The sequence below is a fragment of the Chaetura pelagica genome, unplaced genomic scaffold (genome assembly GCF_000747805.2).
Source record: "Chaetura pelagica isolate M959 unplaced genomic scaffold, ChaPel_1.0 scaffold722, whole genome shotgun sequence".
Taxonomy (NCBI): domain Eukaryota; kingdom Metazoa; phylum Chordata; class Aves; order Apodiformes; family Apodidae; genus Chaetura; species Chaetura pelagica.
In genome coordinates this window covers 287,981-300,843 of record NW_009952453.1, presented here as the reverse complement: position 1 = coordinate 300,843, position 12,863 = coordinate 287,981, and positions in this window count along the sequence as shown.

The following is a 12,863-nucleotide window of genomic DNA, read 5'->3' as shown; positions in this document are numbered from 1 at the left end:
GATGGCTGTTTCAATCTTTTTGTATGAACAGCTGTACTAATTTGTTCATTCTTCCTGCAATACTAAGCACCCATTCACTTCAGAGTTCAGGTAAAAGAAAGACCAGAAGATATCTGATTCTGAGAATGCATGCAAGGGCAGAGCGAACCAGAGATTGCTACTGGGGAGAGTACTGTGAGCTGCAACTGAGGAGGCAGGAAAGAAAAGACAGAGCAGCAAAGAGCCCAGGAGCCAGGACGTGAAACTGCCCACCTAACAAAAGGAAGACCTTAGAGGAGGCATTGCAGGAGACCTGTCTGCAACCAGAGAATGGTCTAAAATGGTCCAGCAAGACAGTAATTTTCTCCCTCATGATTTCAGTTGATTTCACTTGTTGACAGAGAACAACATTTAGTCTCAAAGATAGTGTTTTGAAAATGACAGTTGGACAAAGTCTTAAACTGAGTAAGTATGTGGATTTATCTGCTAGTGCTCAAAGCATAGCAGAAAATAAAAACAAAAAAGTGATATATCTAGTCTTATAACTTTGAAAAATCTTCAATGTTCTTAGAGAAACAAAAACATTAGCACATAAGCTCTATCATGCTACTTTTAAATATATATATGTGTGCACGTTTTTTTAAACATTGGATTGAAAATTTCATGAGTTCTCAGTTGGAAATTCCATGAACATCTTCCATGAAACACAATATCTGGGTACTAATTGATCTATCTTCTATGAAGGTAGCTGTATATGGTTCATTTTTTCCTGTTACATCTGCATTTCCTACTACATTTTAATGAAAAACAGGTGTAAAGGACTGGAGGTTCACTTAATAGTTTTAGAGATATAATGAGGAAAACAGTAATTGGATGGAACTGCTCTGAAGCTGATCTATCAGTGATTATACAGCCCTCTCCTTTTTAAAAGTACTGTAGCTGTCACTAAAACATCTATCTGGAAATAGACAGACTACTCATAAAATTTTGGAAGTTTTTGTGCTGTTTTGCTTTAGCTGAAGGAGGGGTAATCTTTAAGAACGAAAATGAGGTTTTATCAGTTAGGAAAAATACTGTTGTCCTTAATAATCAGCTATCTAAAGTTTCTTTAATTAGCTCCAGTTACTCATGAGGAATCTTAACAACTCCTGGAAGTGGCATTAACCTGCCTCCAATTCTCAGAAACATTTTATTATATGATTTGCAGCTGAAGAAAGAACTGGCAAATACCTCCAAAGTATTTGCAGTAAATGCCAGCTTGTGTTAAAAACGTAGGAATAAAAATTTTATTAAGCTCATTTTATTTTTATAACTCTATGGAAGATTCAACAAATCTGGCATCCCCTTGTTGGTAGGTATAATATTTCCCCTAATTTGTATATTTTCCATGGAAACTTAGAATTACAACAGGTGACCACTGGGCTTAAGACGTCCCCAGTGACTCGGGTGTCTTCCTTACACAGGTGAGAGAGGAAGTCAAACACAAATTTCTGAACTGGACATATGTCAAGACTATATGTAAGTTTTTGATGTGGAGGTAAAGGGGAGGTATTTAATCACTTCCACCAGATGAAGAATACAGCCGAGCCAGATTTCTCATTGTTCCCAGTCAGCTGTCCTGAAACAAGATTTCTGTTGGAGAAATACTGCACCGATGACTCAGAAACACTAGTCTTCAGTCAAATTGTGCTAATCAGACCTAGTGATGACATAATCTGAATAATATTTACAGATCTTCACCCGGTTCCACACAAAATTTGGAATATAAGTGATACTATCTTCTCTGTCCAAATGGATTGCTCCCTTCTAGCTTGAACACTACCTTCCTTTTAAACTATTTTTCTTGTAGACTAAGTCTAGCTTTGTCTTCATGGGGAGTCATACTAAAAAATGTCTTGTAGGTCTGTGTTGGGAAAAGAGGCATTTCTTGTTGCAGATACTTGCCACTTGTTGACACCATGTAGTGACTCAGGGTTTCAGAAATGTCCTAAATTTTTTTAATATGTGAGGAGCATGAGATGAACTTCATGGCTATGCAGGAACTGGGGGATCTTTCCTGTCCAGGGTATTTTAGGAAGCAGTGCTTTTTGTGGGACTTAACCAGTGTTGATTATATGATTAAGTTGAAATTTACTTTGAGAATAGATGTTAAAAAATCAAAGCAAATAATGAGGAAGTGACTAGACTGCTCTATGAATTTGTTGTGAAGGATCAGAGACATCATGAATAACGTTTCATCACAAGAAAAGAAATTAAATGAAGGAAGACTATGCGGGAACAAAAATACAAGACAAAAAGGTAGAATTTGCTAAATGGAAAAGACTAGCATTTTTATTCAGAGAGGTATAATTTTTACATTTTAAAAAGTTGCTTCAAAATCAACTATAATAAAAAAGAAAGCAAAGGTCTGAACTCTCACTTTCATTCTCTGCATATTTATTCAGCTTTTCCGAATGAATGCAAGTTTTAATTGAAGTCATAACATAGACTTGTTTTGATTATATTAGGAGATAAAGCAAGTCTTAAATAGTCAGAATTTCTCTTGATAGCAGTATGTGTTCTATACAAAGACATGTAGAAATCACTGATGTAGATCAGGGAAGAGAATTTAGATTTATAAACAAAAAATAAGTAAATAGAAGTTTGAAATACATTCCTTGCAGTGTTTCTGTAAAAAAAAAAAAAAAAGCAAGCAAAAAAACCCCAACAACCAACATTGATGTAGGCAAACATTCATGAGCTGAATATGAAATATGTAAATTAATCTAACTGTGTACAGCTTCCCTTGCAAACTGAGAGTAGTTTCCATTTCCAGCACTGAAATTAGCCACCAATGTAACAGAAAGATGTGGTCAGAGTATACATAAAATCAATCTTTTAAATTCTCTACACTGCTTATTTACAAGAAGCACCACCAATGATGTACTATAAGACTTCAAATACTAAAACAGGTTGTATGAATAATTCATAGAAACATCTTCAGTGATACTCCAAAGGGACCAGTTAGATTCACTAGATAAATAAGTCTAAATTTTTAAAAGTCTGCAAGCAACTTACCTACCTGCTAGTAGGTCTGGATACAGTATATCATGTTTTAGCTTCACCTGAACCACATTTCATTATTCTCCTGGGTTAAATGCAATAGGGAAGATGAATCATTAATTATGCACTGATTATCATTTATCTTAACTTGGTGATTATTTTTTTTCATATTCCAGTTACTTTGTGTTATCCCCAGCAGTGATACTGGAGGATATCTCCACATTAAAACACACCAAATAATCATACTGTCACAAGGAAGATCTCAGCATCCTAGCAAATATTTCTTAGAAGAGAAAGAAGGCATAGACAGTTAACAGAAACACATGAGCTTTAGGTTTAATTCAATTCAGAGACAGGAATTGCTTTCTCAATAAATACTGTGGATTTCCAGTCCCACAGATCTGAGACAGTAGCTGTCTGTAGAACACATACACCTTCAGTTGAGCTTTCTGCATCTCGAAGTACATGAGGATTCATGTGACACAGCTGGGATTCACTGTTTGTAACACCTTCAGTGGGAGAGGGTAAGGCAGGGTGATGCAAACTGGAGTTATCTGAAAGTTTGCTAGAAGGCTACCTTCAGGTCTCCATAGGGTTCACATGCAAGTGAATTGCTATTCTGATCTCAAATACTGTGAAAATGGATAGATCCATAGTAATCTCCTTCAAAATCTGTTCAAGGAGATGCTATGTAAGAATGACATAGTTATTGTGGTGGTGTTATTTCCTCCTCTCTAGTGAAAGTATTATTTTTCCTTGACCCTGGTCCTAACTAATTTTTGGTTGGCATTCAAGAGAGCAGAGTTGGAAGTGCTGATGAACTGTTGAAATACCAGATCTGACAGCCAGGCATGAGAGCTGCCTTGGCTGACACAAACAGACAGAGGGTAGAGGACGTAAGATAGTTCCTACCTTTCCCTAGGTGACAATTTGCAGCTGAGTATCAGTGAAAGCTTCACAAGCTTTCAAGTTTCTCTGCATCCTGTTTTGCCAGATCAGATTTGGAGGGCATCCTGCATTGCACTGGAACCTTTATCAATGCTATAGAGAGGATTTTCGTAAAAAAAGAAAATAAGTGAAACCATCCAGGCTGGATAACTTTTAAAATTATGTCTTACTTGCAATGCCATTAACAAGACTGTAATTTTTAGGGTGTGTTTTATTTCCCCATAATTTTTAAGCCCTATGTCATTCATATGTCAGAGACACTCATCATTAGATAGAAAATTGTTTATTTCAGTTTGGAAGACCTCAAGTTTTAGAGAAAAGGACAAAAAACCTGAGGATACTGGCAGTCCAAGGTCCCTGTATCTCTAACTGGACCATGGAAATGGCCTAAGTGTAACATTGTCTATGCTTCGGATGCTGATTAATCCCAGATTAATATATTTGTTTAAATAAAATTTCAGTAGTAGTGTCAGCCTTTAGCTTCCTATCAGAATTAATTCCACAACATTACAACTTTACCTAGTGGGTAGTCAATATGTTTCTTTTAAAAAATCAGTATTTTTCTTGTCTTTTTTTAATACAGACTGCAAGACAATCACAGTATTTTAAGATTATGTTGATTTTTTTTGTGCGTCCTGTTGTATACTAATGATTATTGAACCAGCAAAAGGTGAATGCTCTGATTTTATGAAAATATTTTCCTTTATGAGTAGCAGATTATGGGATGTTGTTGTAAGGATATGCCACCACCCAAATCATTTTAGCAGATGGAGTAACTACCTAACTATAAAAAAATCATTGTGAAGACAACTGAAATCTTGGCATAAGCAGTCCTTACTGAATTTATTTGAAAACAAAGCAGGGTTTGTTTTGTTTTGTTTTATAAGAGCTTTGAAGAAAATCTGTTTAACAAGCTGAATACTTAGAATGTCTAAAAGCTCCAATGAAACACCAATTGACTTTAATTTGTCTCATACTTTGGCAGGAAAGGAGAAAATCCTGGGAGAATGACCTTGCTTATTCCCCATAGTGTAAACAATTGAGAGATAGATACGAACAGATCCATATTCTCCGTAGGAGCCTTTTTTTGCCTCTCAGTACATACTGTGAAAAGAATGTGTAACTCACATCGGTGTCGATAGCAATTATGCACATGCACTGGGAAGGAACGGAAATTTTAAATTGGTAACTCTTCATAAAATCTTATTACAACTGTTCTATAGGCCACTGTTCAATGCAGTGAGCTAATAAGCATTAGTCAAATTCCTGTCAGAGCAGAGAGGTAAAATGTTTAATAGAAGCTCACTGCTTAATCACTTTCCAAAGAGGAGAGTTGAGCTAAAATATATGTTTTGTAATATGTTTTTCTTTTTACTGTCCCTCTGTCACTCAGTGCTAGTTTTGTCAGTGAATGCCACCAGATGTGAGAAGGTAATTTAAATATCGGATTAATGAAAAATTCATACAAAAATAAAGGTGAGTAAATACAAACCTGCATGGTTAAGCATTCCAGTCAGGAAATGTATGGGCATTCTTCATTTTGCCTCATAATGAATAATGCATAATGTTATAGCCTTTATTTATGTGATCATATACTGCTTCTTGAATAATGTAATTTTTTTTCAACAAGTTTTAAACACTGGTTTATGCAATTTCCTAGTGCTATCTAGTATTCAATGTATGCTAGGGAGAACCCAGTAAAGTCTTCTATACAAAATCACATAGCATGCTAATCTTGTTTTATAAATTTACAAATAAATCACCCTTTCTAGAACATGGTTCATCTTTGGATCCAGACAGCCCTGCAGGTGACTGAGAGATAACTTAATTCCTCTAAGGTTCCAAGCAGCTGACCCCACTACAGGATACATTACTGTCACAGGCAAAAAAAAGCTCTAAAGTTAAAAAACAATCACAGCTGTAATATTGCTAATGACCTTAATACCTTACAGATCCATAGAGATTGCAGATTCATAGACAAAACTACTTATGAATGTGCATACCAATAACATGTAGCCTGTGAACATGGAGTCAACACATCTTTGTGTGCCTCTCCTCTACTCCTGAAGTTTAATAAACTCCTTATCACAGGAACACCCAAATGTTGCCTGCTACCAGGTGGCCGCAGAACTAGCAGTGGGTCACTGGAATGCAGAAACTGAGATCCTTCCTACACTGCACCACAGAAAAAAAAGATGCAGTCAGATGAGGTAGAAAAAGCACTTTCCCTCTCAGTAGCTAGAACTATGGAAAAGATGGGGGAAAGCATTTATGCACTCACACATTTGCTCTTTAGTAAATGCTAGGGGAAAAAAAAAAAAAAAAAAGAAGTGAGAGACCTTTCAGTGGTGTGGAAAACCAAACCCCAAACTTTTCAGAGCACACATCAGTGTTTGTTTTGTGATGTTGCTACCTTATTTTATTCTCCACACTATAGCGACAGATCTGTCACTACAGATCTTTGTTGTCCAAATGCTATGCGTAAGTGTTCAAATATCACCTGGGACAAAGTATTTTCCCCTTTCTATTCTGTTTTGCTTGCTTTGTTTTTACATTTGCTAAGAGTACTGAAAATGAGTAAGTGTCTGCATTTTGGATTTGCTAGTGGATGGCTAATCCCAGTAAGGCAGAAACAGCACAAGGATGACACACATAATTATCTAAATCATCCATATTTTGTACTATGATTGCATTCATCATGCTCTTCACCAGGCATATAAAATTAAAAGATCAGTTTAAAGAAACTCTTGTAATCCATTTATAAATAAATTAAGCTTTACAGATTTTCTTCAGTCTGCATACATGATTACACCACTCTGGATCTCAGCATCCTCATAGCTAGATCAGATGCGACATTGTAAAGTCTATTGAAAAATGTTACTTTGAATAAGCATTAAATGGGGTAAAAAATTGGTTCGTTGCAAGCCAGGAAGAATGCATACTTGATTAAATATCAAAGCCCAAATTTGCAAAATAATACCATCAGAGTAGAAGCAAGTTCAGCTTACAAGCATTAAGGGAAGACATGATTAAACTGAGTAGGATGCACAGCATCAGTCATCGTTACTACACAATTCTGCTGTCTGCTGAAGTTTCTAATCTGCAGTAGAAGTAAGATATTTTGTTCATTGGGTTAATATATAACATCTGGAACAAAGTAATTACTGCAAATGAAATTGAGAACTGTGACAGAATTTTCATGTATATATATGTTCACTGGATAAATCATCCTGACATAACAGAACTCTGTTATCCTATCAGATATACATTAGATAAATCTTTAGCACAGCTCTTTTTTTGCTGCTCTTTCTGTCAGACCTTAAAAATTTTGAAATACTAAAGCTGAACGAATGTTGGTCAGACACTGAGTTCATCTAGCAAATTTTAAGAAATCAATGGCCTATTTCTTTCCTACAAAACCTCTTGTATCACAGAGCTGTGGTTAGCTCAGATCAAGTAAACAAAGGGGGTAGACAGGAACATGTATTTACAATAAATTTGTTGAGTACAGGTTCATATATAGCAAATAAAATATAACTTAGTTCATATCACTGATTTTTCTTTTCAGTGGCCCCACTAAGCAGTCTTAATTGCATGTGATGTATTTTGTAGAAATTGTTACTGATGTTTCCATTCAAGCAAGATTTAAGCAAGGTTTTACAATTATTTTCCTGTAGCAGTGACGACCTATGGGTGGTGATTGAAAGCTCAGACACACACAAAGAAGAAATTATCTTTCAACAAATAAACTATAGTTTTGGTGTAAGTGTGCAGAAGTAAACAAGGTTATTTGCTGTTTGTCCACTTCCTGGACTCTACACAAAGGCAGGCAATGGGCAGTTACCTGTCAGCTCATGCCTCCTTCTCCTTAGCCTCCTGGCTGTCATAAGGTAAAGCACTGCAGGAGAAATCCACTGCTGGAACAGGTCTGGAACCAATTCTATCTATTGGGCTGCCTTCCACTAAGCTAGATAGTAGTTTCAGGTAAGGAGGTTCTGATTTCACAAGGTTTAAAGAGCACGGCAACAGTTTGAAGTTTAAGGCTAATTTTTATCATTAGTCGAGACTGCCTTTGGTGGAAAGGTTTCCTTTGGGTACTTCATTGACATCCATGATATAGAATACATACTGTCATAAGGAATTCAAATAACAAATGACACTTAAGGGCTAGGAATTACTCAAAATCACATCTAAATTTCCAGGAGGCAATAAGAAAGAAGGGGTAAAACCAATTTTGTCATGTTTCTGAGTATTTATTTTTCTCCCATTTGGGAATCTGCCAGTCCCTCCCAGTATGAACCATGCACTGGGACTGAAGGTCAAGGACTGAATAAGTAGCTCATGTTAACCTTTATTTCTCCTACTACTCCCCAAGCATATCTGGACAAGTTGCAGTATGTACAACTTTATATTAATATTTTCACTTATTTCTAACTTTATCCTGTCCCAAATGCCAGATACTGTAATTCAATTTGTATTACATGTTCCCCTGTTCTGTAATGGCTTCACTGGTACCAAACAAGGAATAAAGTATTACCAGCCACCCAAACAGGCCTTGTGGAACAGGAATTTATTGGGAAAATCAGAAATCTAATGGTAATGCCAAAAACTAATAGCCAAATCCACTTGAGCCAAGTGGTAAAATGAAAGTAGTCCTCTGCATAATGACACTGTGAAAGTGTCAGACTCATAGAAGAGAGAATACATTTTCAAATGAGATTCAGTGTATTCTTCATTTCCTGTCATTGAAGAGAAAAAAACAAACAAACAAACAAAAAACAACTACACCATGAAATTATATTATAGAAACCTTATAATATAAATTTATGCATACACTATACATGTACTAGATATAACATGTATTTAAACTTTTGGAAAGTAAAATTCAGAAATAGGAAGTAAACTCCATACAAAAATATTTTTACAATACATAATTCCATTCAAGATAAATTTACTACACTCTCTTTCCAGATATGCTTGTTACTATTTATTAGGAAAAAAAATAATAGAGAACAATGAGGACTGTCTTTTTGGAAAAGTTTAGAGAGACCCAGGCAATTAATAAGAAAAGAGAAGGGAGGATGTGAAAATATATTCAATACATGAAGAATGGTGCCATAGTGACAAACACATTGTTATATCTGTTAATGTCGGATACAAAAATGTTTGAAATACGTAATTTGGTTTCATATTGGAGAGCTGAAGAACTAGCTATTATATTGTCCTAATATAAATAAGACTATCACTGTCACTCAGTGGAAGAGATTTCTTATTAACACAGGTCTAAAAAATTAAAGACAAATTTGCTTACATTTTTTTATCCTTTAAATAATTTGTTATGGTACAGCTAAAAAATTAGGCCAATTCATTTCGTATCCCTATCTCTTCATGCAGTCATGTTAGATTACCTTCAGGTTTTTGCTTGGCTTTTTAACCTTCACTATAATTGGACCTTTTACATAGAGTGTACTCTTCATTCATTTATATTTGGCAGTATATTAAAGTACACTTGGCATTGTTAACCAACATCCAATAATTATGATAATCTGACGTACCATTTGGAAAGTTATATTGAATTTTTTCTTCTTATAGACACTAATTGCATATTTGAAGTGATGGATTTTGTTTCCTCAGAAGCATGCTTCTGGATCACTTATTTATCATAATTTGAGAAAGTGATAAGACCTTACTTCTTCCATTCCTTTGGTTTCCAAAAATGCATACGCAGTGCAAAACCCATAAATCACAAGCCATCAACTAACTGTTATAAAATCGTTTACATGAAAACAGGGTAATTCTGTCTTATTATCTATCTGCCTGGTAGTTAGTGCTCAAGAAACGCAGGTTGAATAGAGAAATGACTGAATTAGTTAATATTTGACATAATCTCCCACATTTTGTGTGATTGTTAAGCTTTGGCATATGCCTGGAGAGCCACAAGGCCGTTGTTATTTAGCTTCTACAGTGGAAGAGCAGCATGTCCCTCTAACCTTCCTTCACCTCTCCATGCCATTTTACTACAAGCCTCCCTGACCCATCCCAAACAGGAGTCCTTGAAGGCTCCTGTTTATGTGCCACACTTTTCCAGTCAGAAATGTGTTGTGGGAGATAACAAATGAGTGCCACTGGAAAGAATCACATCTATGTGACTCAGTGTACACAGCTCACCCAGAAACTGCTGCCCCTCAGTGGTTGTACACTTTGCAGCTTGGGTTCCCTCATGAGAAGGGGACACTGTGAAGCACCATGTACAACCAGGCACAGGTCTTCCAAATGGTTCACTACCCCCTGGTCTGCAGAGCTGTGAACCATCCCTCACAATCAGGTGTGCATTTTTTACACACTGTTTAATTGTGGGTGAATGACAAATTAGAGACTTGCAGTACTCAAAACAGCTACAAACAACTTTTTTATTATCTTTTTTTAGTGGTAGGAGAATGTGGAGAGACTGTGTTGCAAGAATAATGGAAAGGAAGAACACTTTCGTGCACGCAGTAATTCATGGGAAAGTGGTGAAGAATGCACCAAAATCCACCTCCTCCCCAGGAGGAAGTAAATCCAGCATGACCTGAAAACCTCTGATTAGAGAAAATGGTTGCTTTGAGCTCTCAGAGTTTCAAGAACAGAGCTTTGAGTGAACGCATCTGTTACTTTAGTGTCCCTAAAGTGCTATTTTCAGCCCTTAATTATTAAGTTTTGTTTGGTACTTCCATGTAACCACCATGCTAAGTAATGTGTCACTGAAGCCTCTAAGCACTTGGAAGTGTAAAAAACGATGAAGTACGTACTCAACATTTTTCCTATTACATCTCTCAACATGCCTTTGAAAAACGCATCCCAGCTAAGGGCAGGCTATTGCGAAGAACTTCCTGCAACATTTATTTCACTTAGGGATATAGTTATTTAGCATTTCAAATAGCCTTGAAGTGTGGAAAATTGCCACTGGCAGTTAAGTCTTGGAAAGCAGACTTTCAAGTAGGTTTTCTAAAGTTAAAAACCCTACAGAAATGTTCAGTTACTTCCTTCCACCAAAAAAGATAATGAACATTTATAGGTCTTTAAAATGATGTCATGTCACAAAATCCATTCAAACAGCCTCATCAAAAGATACCTTCCGTATTCCATGATTTCTGCATTAGAAACTTTGCAAGCAGTCCTGAGATTCCCCTCACTTTTAAGCAGGTGGCAGTGTAGGTTAGAGAGACACAGATTTTTCCTGCAGCTTGATAGAAATTGTCGCTTTGCAATTTCACCATGTATCTTAACCCAAAGTAACAATATATAGCAGTTACTGGGCTACTATCTAGATGGGGACTGGCACAAATTTTGAATAGTATGTCTTTGTTGACTGAAAACAGATGCAGCTTTGTGAGCTTTATGTCTCACAATGAGACACTCCAGTAAGAGACATAAAACGACCTCTTTTCTTTACTGTTAGCAGGAGAACCCATCTTCTGAAGAGGTTAGAGTATGTTACACTGCAGTGATTCAGCATCAACCATCCATGTCTACTGTTAAACACTGATAGTTTTAACAAAATCAAATTTTTTGGCCTTTATTCTGCTGGATGGATCTTCATTTATGCTACTGACGTAGGATCAACGGGCAAAGCAATTTAACAGACATTTGCATATTTTGACTACTTTTTTTTTTTCCTCCAGTTTTTCTCAGTCTTTTCTGCCTAAGAAGTTCCACTATCTAGCATTTGTATCTGTGAAAGGTTAGTAAGGCAGGTGTCTTTCAGTGTTAAACTAAAATAAACAAAATGTGACAACTGAGTTTCACTTAATGGACTGTAAGTGGCTTTGATTTGCTAACGTGGGAACAGAAAACCTACTTTTCAGAATCACATTTTGAAGATGACAGCAAACATGGTAAAAGGGTCTGTGATTAAGTGGTAAGTTCTTACTTGGAAATATGAGAAATTGTGTGAGTGAATACTTTTGTGGAACTGGAGCTCAACTGGTTCTGAGACAGCTGGACCTAAATCTGAGACAAAAATTATTCATCCTGCACTCTGGGCAAAAAAAGGACAACTTCTTTGCAGAAATTATTTTTCAGATTGTTGAAACGGATTTGATTCTGATTTACCCAAATGTTAGGATTTTTCAATGAGAACGAACCGAACTGGTAGGGAATCACCCAGATTCTTCTTAGGGTGTTGAAGAGTACAGAGCACCAGAGAGGTACTGGTGGAGAGAGGGAACAAAAACTATGGTGGCAGCAGAGAAAAAAGTGTTTTATATTCCCTGAACATCCCTAGATGAGATTCCCCATTCTGCCCATTTTAAACTATGTTATGAAAATGCTTTAAGGGCTGTAGTGTGTCGAGGACAGTTTCCATCAGCCACCATATGTGCTTCAGAGGCACAAATTATTCTCTTCCTCCTCCTGAACGACTGAGCTCTCAGTGGCAGCTTGGGCTTGACGTGAGAACCTTTAACCGAGCAACTGAAGTTGTGGGAAGCGTTCTGGGAAGACCGCAGGATGGTGAAGAAAGGTACAGGGGGTCATCAGCCCTGCTCTGCCACTGCCCAGGTACCCGCGGGGCCTCGGGTAACTGCGTAACATTCCAACTCCCCATGTGCAAAAGGGGAAGAATCTCCTTCCAGCATGTTGGGGCCTGGAGATGGGAAACATCCCCATAGTAACCAGACATCATCTTCACTGCACCACGGGGAAGAGAAAACCAACGGGACACGGAAACTCTGCAACCCTCTCCCTTTGTTTTCTCCACAAACGCCTCTTCACACCCACGCAGATCTTTACAGAGGAGCTCCCCAGAGCTCCTGCCCCGCACTCATTCCTCAGCCACGGGGCTCAGGGGCTCCTTCCTCCCTCTCCCCACTGCGGGGGGCAGCGGGGAACGCGGCGGCAGGGCCGGGCCCCACGCG